The following is a 9,737-nucleotide window of genomic DNA, read 5'->3' as shown; positions in this document are numbered from 1 at the left end:
AACTAACAAGGATTTTCTTAGTAGCGGCGAGCGAAAGAAAACAGTTCAGCACTAAGTCACTTTGTCTATATGGCAAATGTGAGATGCAGTGTATGGAGCGTCAATATTCTAGTATGAGAAATTAATGATTTAAGTCCTTCTTAAATGAGGCCATTTACCCATAGAGGGTGCCAGGCCCGTATAACGTTAATGATTACTAGATGATGTTTCCAAAGAGTCGTGTTGCTTGATAGTGCAGCACTAAGTGGGTGGTAAACTCCATCTAAAACTAAAATATAACCATGAGACCGATAGTAAACAAGTACCGTGAGGGAAAGTTGAAAAAGAACTCTGAATAGAGAGTTAAACAGTACGTGAAACTGCTTAGAGGTTAAGCCCGATGAACCTGAATATCCGTTATGGAAAATTCATCATTAAAATTGTAATATTTAAATAATATTATTAAGAATAATGTGCATTTTTCCATATAAGGACATTGTAATCTATTAGCATATCCCAAATTTATCATAAAATAAACTTATAGTTTATTCCAATTAAATTGCTTGCATTTTAACACAGAATAAATGTTATTAATTTGATAAAGTGCTGATAGATTTATATTATTACAGAGCGTTAATTTTTCGGAATTATATAATGGCATAATTATCATTGATTTTTGTGTTTATTATATGCTCTTGTATGATTAACAATGCGAAAGATTCAGGATACCTTCGGGACCCGTCTTGAAACACGGACCAAGGAGTCTAACATATGTGCAAGTTATTGGGATGTAAACCTAATAGCGTAATTAACTTGACTAATAATGGGATTAGTTTTTTAGCTATTTATAGCTAATTAACACAATCCCGGGGCGTTCTATATAGTTATGTATAATGTATATTTATATTATTTATGCCTCTAACTGGAACGTACCTTGAGCATATATGCTGTGAACCCGAAAGATGGTGAACTATACTTGATCAGGTTGAAGTCAGGGGAAACCCTGATGGAAGACCGAAACAGTTCTGACGTGCAAATCGATTGTCAGAATTGAGTATAGGGGCGAAAGACCAATCGAACCATCTAGTAGCTGGTTCCTTCCGAAGTTTCCCTCAGGATAGCTGGTGCATTTTAATATTATATAAAATAATCTTATCTGGTAAAGCGAATGATTAGAGGCCTTAGGGTCGAAACGATCCTTAACCTATTCTCAAACTTTAAATGGGTAAGAACCTTAACTTTCTTGATATGAAGTTCAAGGTTATGATATAATGTGCCCAGTGGGCCACTTTTGGTAAGCAGAACTGGCGCTGTGGGATGAACCAAACGTAATGTTACGGTGCCCAAATTAACAACTCATGCAGATACCATGAAAGGCGTTGGTTGCTTAAAACAGCAGGACGGTGATCATGGAAGTCGAAATCCGCTAAGGAGTGTGTAACAACTCACCTGCCGAAGCAACTAGCCTTAAAATGGATGGCGCTTAAGTTGTATACCTATACATTACCGCTAAAGTAGATGATTTATATTACTTGTGATATAAATTTTGAAACTTTAGTGAGTAGGAAGGTACAATGGTATGCGTAGAAGTGTTTGGCGTAAGCCTGCATGGAGCTGCCATTGGTACAGATCTTGGTGGTAGTAGCAAATAATCGAATGAGACCTTGGAGGACTGAAGTGGAGAAGGGTTTCGTGTGAACAGTGGTTGATCACGAGTTAGTCGGTCCTAAGTTCAAGGCGAAAGCCGAAAATTTTCAAGTAAAACAAAAATGCCTAACTATATAAACAAAGCGAATATAATACACTTGAATAATTTTGAACGAAAGGGAATACGGTTCCAATTCCGTAACCTGTTGAGTATCCGTTTGTTATTAAATATGGGCCTCGTGCTCATCCTGGCAACAGGAACGACCATAAAGAAGCCGTCGAGAGATATCGGAAGAGTTTCTTTTCTGTTTTATAGCCGTACTACCATGGAAGTCTTTCGCAGAGAGATATGGTAGATGGGCTAGAAGAGCATGACATATACTGTTTGTGTCGATATTTTCTCCTCGGACCTTGAAAATTTATGGTGGGGACACGCAAACTTCTCAACAGGCCGTACCAATATCCGCAGCTGGTCTCCAAGGTGAAGAGTCTCTAGTCGATAGAATAATGTAGGTAAGGGAAGTCGGCAAATTAGATCCGTAACTTCGGGATAAGGATTGGCTCTGAAGATTGAGATAGTCGGGCTTGATTGGGAAACAATAACATGGTTTATGTGCTCGTTCTGGGTAAATAGAGTTTCTAGCATTTATGTTAGTTACTTGTTCCCCGGATAGTTTAGTTACGTAGCCAATTGTGGAACTTTCTTGCTAAAATTTTTAAGAATACTATTTGGGTTAAACCAATTAGTTCTTATCAATTATAACGATTATCAATTAACAATCAATTCAGAACTGGCACGGACTTGGGGAATCCGACTGTCTAATTAAAACAAAGCATTGTGATGGCCCTAGCGGGTGTTGACACAATGTGATTTCTGCCCAGTGCTCTGAATGTCAAAGTGAAGAAATTCAAGTAAGCGCGGGTCAACGGCGGGAGTAACTATGACTCTCTTAAGGTAGCCAAATGCCTCGTCATCTAATTAGTGACGCGCATGAATGGATTAACGACGGACGTGTTTTCGTTGCGCTCGTGTACAGATTGCGAATAACTAAGTTTTCCTTGTTGGAAAGTAATTAAATCGGTGATTTAGTGCTCCGCGGAAGTCGAGTGAAAATTGTCGAGTGTTAAAAACAAGCGGTTTGGAAATTATTAACAATAAACTATTGGAAATTTTCCACTCCGCACGTGCTGCGAGGCGAGCTTACGAGTAAGTTTTTCGAGTAAGCTTTTTGAGCAGCTGTCAAAAAGCTTATTGGTGGCAGTCACTGCTAGGGTTTGTGTCTAGGGACAGTTTAGTGCTACCAGACGCTACCGATAGGTGGAGCTCTAGAGCATCTACCTTTTGTCATGAGCAAACGAGCATACGGTTGCTGGCGTCGACGGTAGGAGGAGCCACCATCGGAGTTATGCCGACCGAGAGCGACAGCAGCGCGAGTGCCTTGAGCGGATGTAGTGCCTCGAGGAAATCCAGACGAGGCAGGCGCAGAAGCCATCTGGCCTCTAAGAGCTCGGCGCCGACGCAGGCGAAATTGGTTGCCCTGGCGTCGAATGGAGTGCCAGAACCCGTTGGTGTACTTGAGGAGGCGTTTTCGTCGCTGGAGGACGCCCGGGCGGCTACGGCAAACGCTGCCATCGATGCTGCCCCCCCCACGCTGCTGCCACCGCTGTTGATCCTACTGCTGCCCCTGCTGCCGACCACACTGCTGCCTCCGCCGTTTCCACTGCTGCTAAAATTGTTGCCACCACTGCCACCGCCGCTACCGCTGCCGCCCGTGCTGGGCAAGCAGCCATGATGGCAGAGCTGTCGGCCACCCAGCGCATGGTGAGAAGCAGCTTCCGCAGCCTAGGAGAAGTGGACACGGAAGAGCTCTCGTATGCTATCAGCCGCTACGATGAGCTGGTGCTGGCGTTAATGCTCCGGTGTGGAGAACTGGAGACGCGGCTCGCTATGCCGCCACCGCCGCCGCCGTCGTCGAATCCGTTAAAGAATACGGCCGCCAATGCTCCCCAGATGCCACAGGTTGCACCCATCGCTGCCCCGCGGACCACCAAGGTTCGCGAGACGTGGTCAGCGGTGGTGAAGTGCGACGACCCTGCGCTATCGGGGAAAGCTATAGCGGAAAAGGTGCGAACGATGGTTGCACCCTCCCTCGGAGTCAGAGTACATGAGGTACGTGAGCTCCGTCGAGGTGGTGGTGCGATCATTCGTACTCCTTCAGTTGGAGAGCTGCAGAAGGTGGTAGCATCAAAGAGGTTCGCTGAAGTTGGGCTAAATGTGGCACGGAATGCGGCCGAGAAGCCGAAGGTCGTCGTCTATGACGTCGACACAGCTATCGGCCCTGAGGAATTCATGCAGGAGCTGCATGGAAATAACTTCGACAGCGATATGACTATGTCCCAATTTAAGAAGTCCGTGCACCTGGTGACCAAGGCGTGGTCGGTAACCGACGGCGCCACAGTAAATGTAACGCTAGAGGTAGACGACCGCGCGATGGCGAAGCTTGATGTAGGTCGTGTCTACATCAAGTGGTTCTCATTCCGATGCCGAGCACAGGTCCGCACATACGCCTGCCACAGATGCGTGGGTTTCGACCACAAGGTCAGCGAATGCCGGCAGAAGGACAATGTCTGCCGCCAGTGCGGGCAACAAGGCCACACCGCGGCAAAGTGCCAAAACCCGGTGGACTGCCGGAACTGCCGTCACAGAGGGCAACCCTCGGGGCATTACATGCTCTCGAACGTGTGCCCGATATACGGGGCGTTGCTGGCGAGGGTGCAAGCTAGACATTAATGTTTAGCTTCATCCAAGCGAACTGTGGCCGAGGCAGAGCTGCGACCATCGAGCTCGGAGTCCGACTCAGGAGATCGGAGTCTATGTTCGCGCTGGTGCAGGAGCCGTATCTCGGCGGGGACGGAATGGATGTGCTGCCTGAAGGAATGAGAATTTTCACCGATCGGCGAGGGAAGGCAGCCATCCTAGTAGATCAACAGGAAGCCATCTGTATGCCAGTGGAGACCCTCACCACGGATTATGGCGTATGTCTGGTCGTTAAAGGGAGCTTTGGCTCAATCTTCCTTTGCGCCGCATACTGCCAGTTCGATGCACCTCTGGAACCGTACCTCCGGTACATGGATGCGGTCCTGCTGCAGGCCAGCAGAACCCCCGCAATCCTGGGCCTCGACGCGAATGCAGTGTCCCCCATGTGGCTTAGCAAACTCTCTCGTCATGCCGAGGGGCAAGCTAACTACAGACGGGGTGAGCTGCTGTCAGAGTGGATGCTGGAGGCAAGAGTCGCCGCCCTAAACCAGTCAACAGAGGTGTACACGTTCGACAATCACAGAGCTACTAGCGATATCGACGTGACAATCGTCAATGAGGCAGCATCTATGTGGGCCACATATGAGTGGAGAGTGGACGAGTGGGAATTGAGTGACCACAACATCATTACTGTTGTGGCCGAACCAACTACCGCGCGCGCAGTTGAGAGCATAGCTCCTGTGCCGTCCTGGAACTTCTCCAATGCACGTTGGCGATTGTTCAAGGAGGAAATGGTGAGTAGAGCAGCCGAACTTCCGGAAAACTTCTCAGAGTCGCCGTTGGACCAGCAAGTTTCGACCCTGCGCAGTATAGTACATAATGTATGTGATATTGCGCTGGGAAGAAAGTCAATTCGATCGCCCAACAGGAGAGCACGTTGGTGGACTGCCGACCTCTGCGCTGCAAGGCGCGAAGTCCGGAGACTTCGTCGCCTACTCCAAGATGGAAGGCGTCGTGATGACGGTGCCGCTATAGAGCGTGTAGTGGTCGAGCTGAGGCGGGCCTCAGCAAACTACAAGAAGCTCATTGGGAGGGCGAAAATGGATGACTGGAAACGCTTCGTGGGAGATCATGCCGACGACCCATGGGGGCGCGTCTACAAGATTTGCCGAGGCCGCAGAAAGTGCACGGAGATTGGGTGCCTCCGCGTGAATGGCGAGCTCATCACTGATTGGGGTGACTGTGCACGAGTGCTCCTCCGCAATTTCTTCCCAGTTGCGGAGTCCGAAGCACCGACTGCCATCGCGGAGGAAGTCCCACCGGCCCTCGAAGAATTCGAGGTTGATGCATGTGTTGCCCGGTTGAAGAGCAGGCGCTCTCCCGGCTTGGACGGCATCAATGGCACTATCTGCAAGGCAGTCTGGCGCGCCATACCCGAGCACCTAGCATCGTTGTTTTCCCGATGCATCCGATTAGGATACTTTCCCGCTGAGTGGAAGTGCCCACGAGTTGTCTCGCTGCTCAAAGGGCCAGATAAGGACAAGTGTGAGCCCTCCTCATATAGAGGAATATGCTTGCTGCCAGTCTTTGGTAAGGTGCTCGAGGCCATCATGGTGAATCGTGTGAGAGAAGTTCTTCCGGAAGGCTGCAGATGGCAGTTTGGATTTCGCCAAGGACGATGTGTGGAGGATGCTTGGAGACACGTGAAGAGCAGTGTTTGTGCCAGCCCGGCGCAATACGTGCTCGGCACATTCGTGGACTTCAAAGGAGCATTCGACAACGTCGAATGGAGTGCTGCACTCCGCCGACTAGCAGACTTGGGATGCCGGGAGATGGGCTTGTGGCAGAGCTTTTTCTCCGGCCGAAGAGCAGTGATCCGAAGCAGTTCCGGTACTGTGGAAGTACCGGTAACTAGAGGCTGCCCGCAGGGGTCAATCAGTGGCCCATTTATCTGGGACATTCTGATGGATGTACTGCTTCAGCGTCTCCAGCCGTATTGCCAGCTGAGTGCATACGCTGATGACTTGCTGCTTCTCGTCGAGGGAAATTCCCGAGCTATGCTAGAGGAAAAAGGAGCACAGCTGATGTCCATCGTAGAAGCGTGGGGAGCGGAAGTTGGCGTTGCCGTCTCGACCAGCAAGACGGTAATAATGCTGCTAAAAGGTGCCTTGAGACGTGCGCCTACGGTGAGGTTTGCTGGAGCGAACCTTCCGTATGTGCGTAGCTGTCGGTACCTTGGCATCACGGTCAGTGAAGGAATGAAATTCCTCACGCACATAGCTTCGCTTCGCCAGCGGATGACCGGAGTCGTTGGAGCATTGGCGCGTGTGCTTCGAGCCGACTGGGGCTTCAGTCCTCGAGCCAGGCGGACCATATATGACGGACTCATGGCACCTTGTGTGCTGTTTGGTGCCCCGGTATGGTATGACACCGCCGAGCAAGTAGCCGCCCGGAGACGACTAGCCTCCTGCCAGAGGCTAATCCTGCTTGGATGCCTTTCGGTATGCCGAACAGTGTCCACAGTGGCACTGCAGGTACTTGGTGGAGCTCCCCCGCTTGACTTGGCTGCTAAGTTTTTAGCGGTCAAATACAAGCTGAAGCGTGGATACCCGCTGGAGGAGAACGACTGGCTATATGACGAGGACACTACGTGTCTAAGCTGGAAGCAGAGGAAGACTCGCCTAGAAGAGTGCTTACTGCAGAGTTGGCAGAACAGATGGGATGATGACAGCGAACCAGGACGGGTGACGCATAAATTCATCCCATATGTCACTCTCGCCTATCGGGATCCAAGATTTGGATTCTCGATGAGGACGTCTTACCTGCTGACAGGTCACGGGTCGTTTAACGCATTTTTGCAAGGGAGAGCCCTCAGCGATACCACTGCTTGCGCTTGTGGAGATCCATATGAGGACTGGATGCACATATTGTGCGCTTGCCCCCTATATGCAGATTTGCGGAACCTCGATGGACTTGGAGTGCAGCGCCTTGGCGAAAACTGGACCTTCGATAGAATCCTGGAAGATCAACAGAGGACTCAACGGCTGGCAGTGTTTGCGGACGAAGTGTTCCGTAGGAGGAGGGGTGTTTAGCCCAACAACTTCGCCGTGTGGTTAGCGGGCGAGAATACTTCCACAGTCCGCTATTGCTTGTCGTAAGAGGCGACTAATATAGCCATAGGTCCCTCTAACCCTGCTTGTCGGAGCAAAAGGAGGAGGCCCACCGAGCCTCTCTTTCGGTACCACGGGTTGTGCAGCTATCCAAGACTGCACATTGAGGTAGGCCCCCTGGTGGGAGTATCGTGGTGGCTGTGGTTGGTACCCATATCGCGGGTAGAGCCTTCGTGTTCGACGTTTGAGTTACGGTGCTAGTTGCGCAAAACTCGGGTGCTGTGACCCAGAGATCAGTAGAGATTTTAGGTAGATCTCGCTCCTCAGCAAGGGGGAGTGCTTGCCCGGCAAGCAAGTACTCGAATTGCTACCGGGGTGGTCGCTATGTACATAGCTATAGCTTCTAGTCCGGGACGCTTGTCTGGCGTATCCAGACACATACACCATGTTGATACATGCACCACTTGTGGGTGTTCAGGGTGTCGTGGTTGTAATCCCTTCAGTGTGGAACACGCCACGTAAAACAAGTTCGGAGAGATCTGAAAAGTCGTCGTTGTCCCTATCTACTATCTAGCGAAACCACAGCCAAGGGAACGGGCTTGGAATAATTAGCGGGGAAAGAAGACCCTTTTGAGCTTGACTCTAATCTGGCAGTGTAAGGAGACATAAGAGGTGTAGAATAAGTGGGAGATATTAGACCTCGGTTTGGTATCGTCAATGAAATACCACTACTCTTATTGTTTCCTTACTTACTTGATTAAATGGAACGTGTATCATTTCCTAGCCATTATACGGATATATTTATTATATCTTATGGTATTGGGTTTTGATGCAAGCTTCTTGATCAAAGTATCACGAGTTTGTTATATAATCGCAAACAAATTCTTTAATAAAACGATGCATTTATGTATTTTTGATTTGAAAATTTGGTATAACTCCAATTACTCAGGTATGATCCAATTCAAGGACATTGCCAGGTAGGGAGTTTGACTGGGGCGGTACATCTCTCAAATAATAACGGAGGTGTCCCAAGGCCAGCTCAGTGCGGACAGAAACCACACATAGAGCAAAAGGGCAAATGCTGACTTGATCTCGGTGTTCAGTACACACAGGGACAGCAAAAGCTCGGCCTATCGATCCTTTTGGTTTAAAGAGTTTTTAACAAGAGGTGTCAGAAAAGTTACCATAGGGATAACTGGCTTGTGGCGGCCAAGCGTTCATAGCGACGTCGCTTTTTGATCCTTCGATGTCGGCTCTTCCTATCATTGTGAAGCAAAATTCACCAAGCGTTGGATTGTTCACCCATGCAAGGGAACGTGAGCTGGGTTTAGACCGTCGTGAGACAGGTTAGTTTTACCCTACTAATGACAAAACGTTGTTGCGACAGCATTCCTGCGTAGTACGAGAGGAACCGCAGGTACGGACCAATGGCACAATACTTGTTCGAGCGAACAGTGGTATGACGCTACGTCCGTTGGATTATGCCTGAACGCCTCTAAGGTCGTATCCGTGCTGGACTGCAATGATAAATAAGGGGCAATTTGCATTGTATGGCTTCTAAACCATTTAAAGTTTATAATTTATTTTATAAACGACAATGGATGTGATGCCAATGTAATTTGTAACATAGTAAATTAGGAGGATCTTCGATCACCTGATGCCGCGCTAGTTACATATAAAAGCATTATTTAATACAATGACAAAGCCTAGAATCAATTGTAAACGACTTTTGTAACAGGCAAGGTGTTGTAAGTGGTTGAGCAGCTGCCATACTGCGATCCACTGAAGCTTATCCTTTGCTTGATGATTCGATAAATAAATGATTTTTCCTGTAGCCAAACAAACACCTCGTCATCAATTTAGTGACGCATATGATATTGTCCCTATCATATAATTTTTGATATAAAGACTTTAAAGAATTTATCAAGTTGCCAAATACCTCGTCATCAATTTAGTGACGCATATGATATTGTCCTATTATTTTTTATTTTTTTTTGTTTACTCGTCATCATTTAGTGCATATGATATTGTCCTATCATATAATTAATATAAAGACTTTAATGAATTGTGTCAAGTTGCCAACACCTCGTCATCAATTTAGTGACGCATATGATATTGTCCCTATCATATAATTTTTGATATAAAACTTTAAAGAATTGTATCAAGTTGCCAAATACCTCGTCATCAATTTAGTGACGCATATGATATTGTCCCTATCATATAATTAATATAAAGACTTTAAT

General features: G+C 47.8%; 1 pseudogene; it reads left to right on the top strand.

Moving 5' to 3' along the window:
* Window positions 1-2,689, top strand: LOC117149607 (annotated as a pseudogene; the record flags this gene model as incomplete).
* Between the last annotated feature and the right edge of the window lie 7,048 nt (window positions 2,690-9,737).

This window comes from Drosophila mauritiana, unplaced genomic scaffold, assembly GCF_004382145.1.
Source record: "Drosophila mauritiana strain mau12 unplaced genomic scaffold, ASM438214v1 U_258, whole genome shotgun sequence".
Lineage (NCBI taxonomy): Eukaryota > Metazoa > Arthropoda > Insecta > Diptera > Drosophilidae > Drosophila > Drosophila mauritiana.
This window is presented reverse-complemented; position numbering and strand designations above follow the sequence as displayed.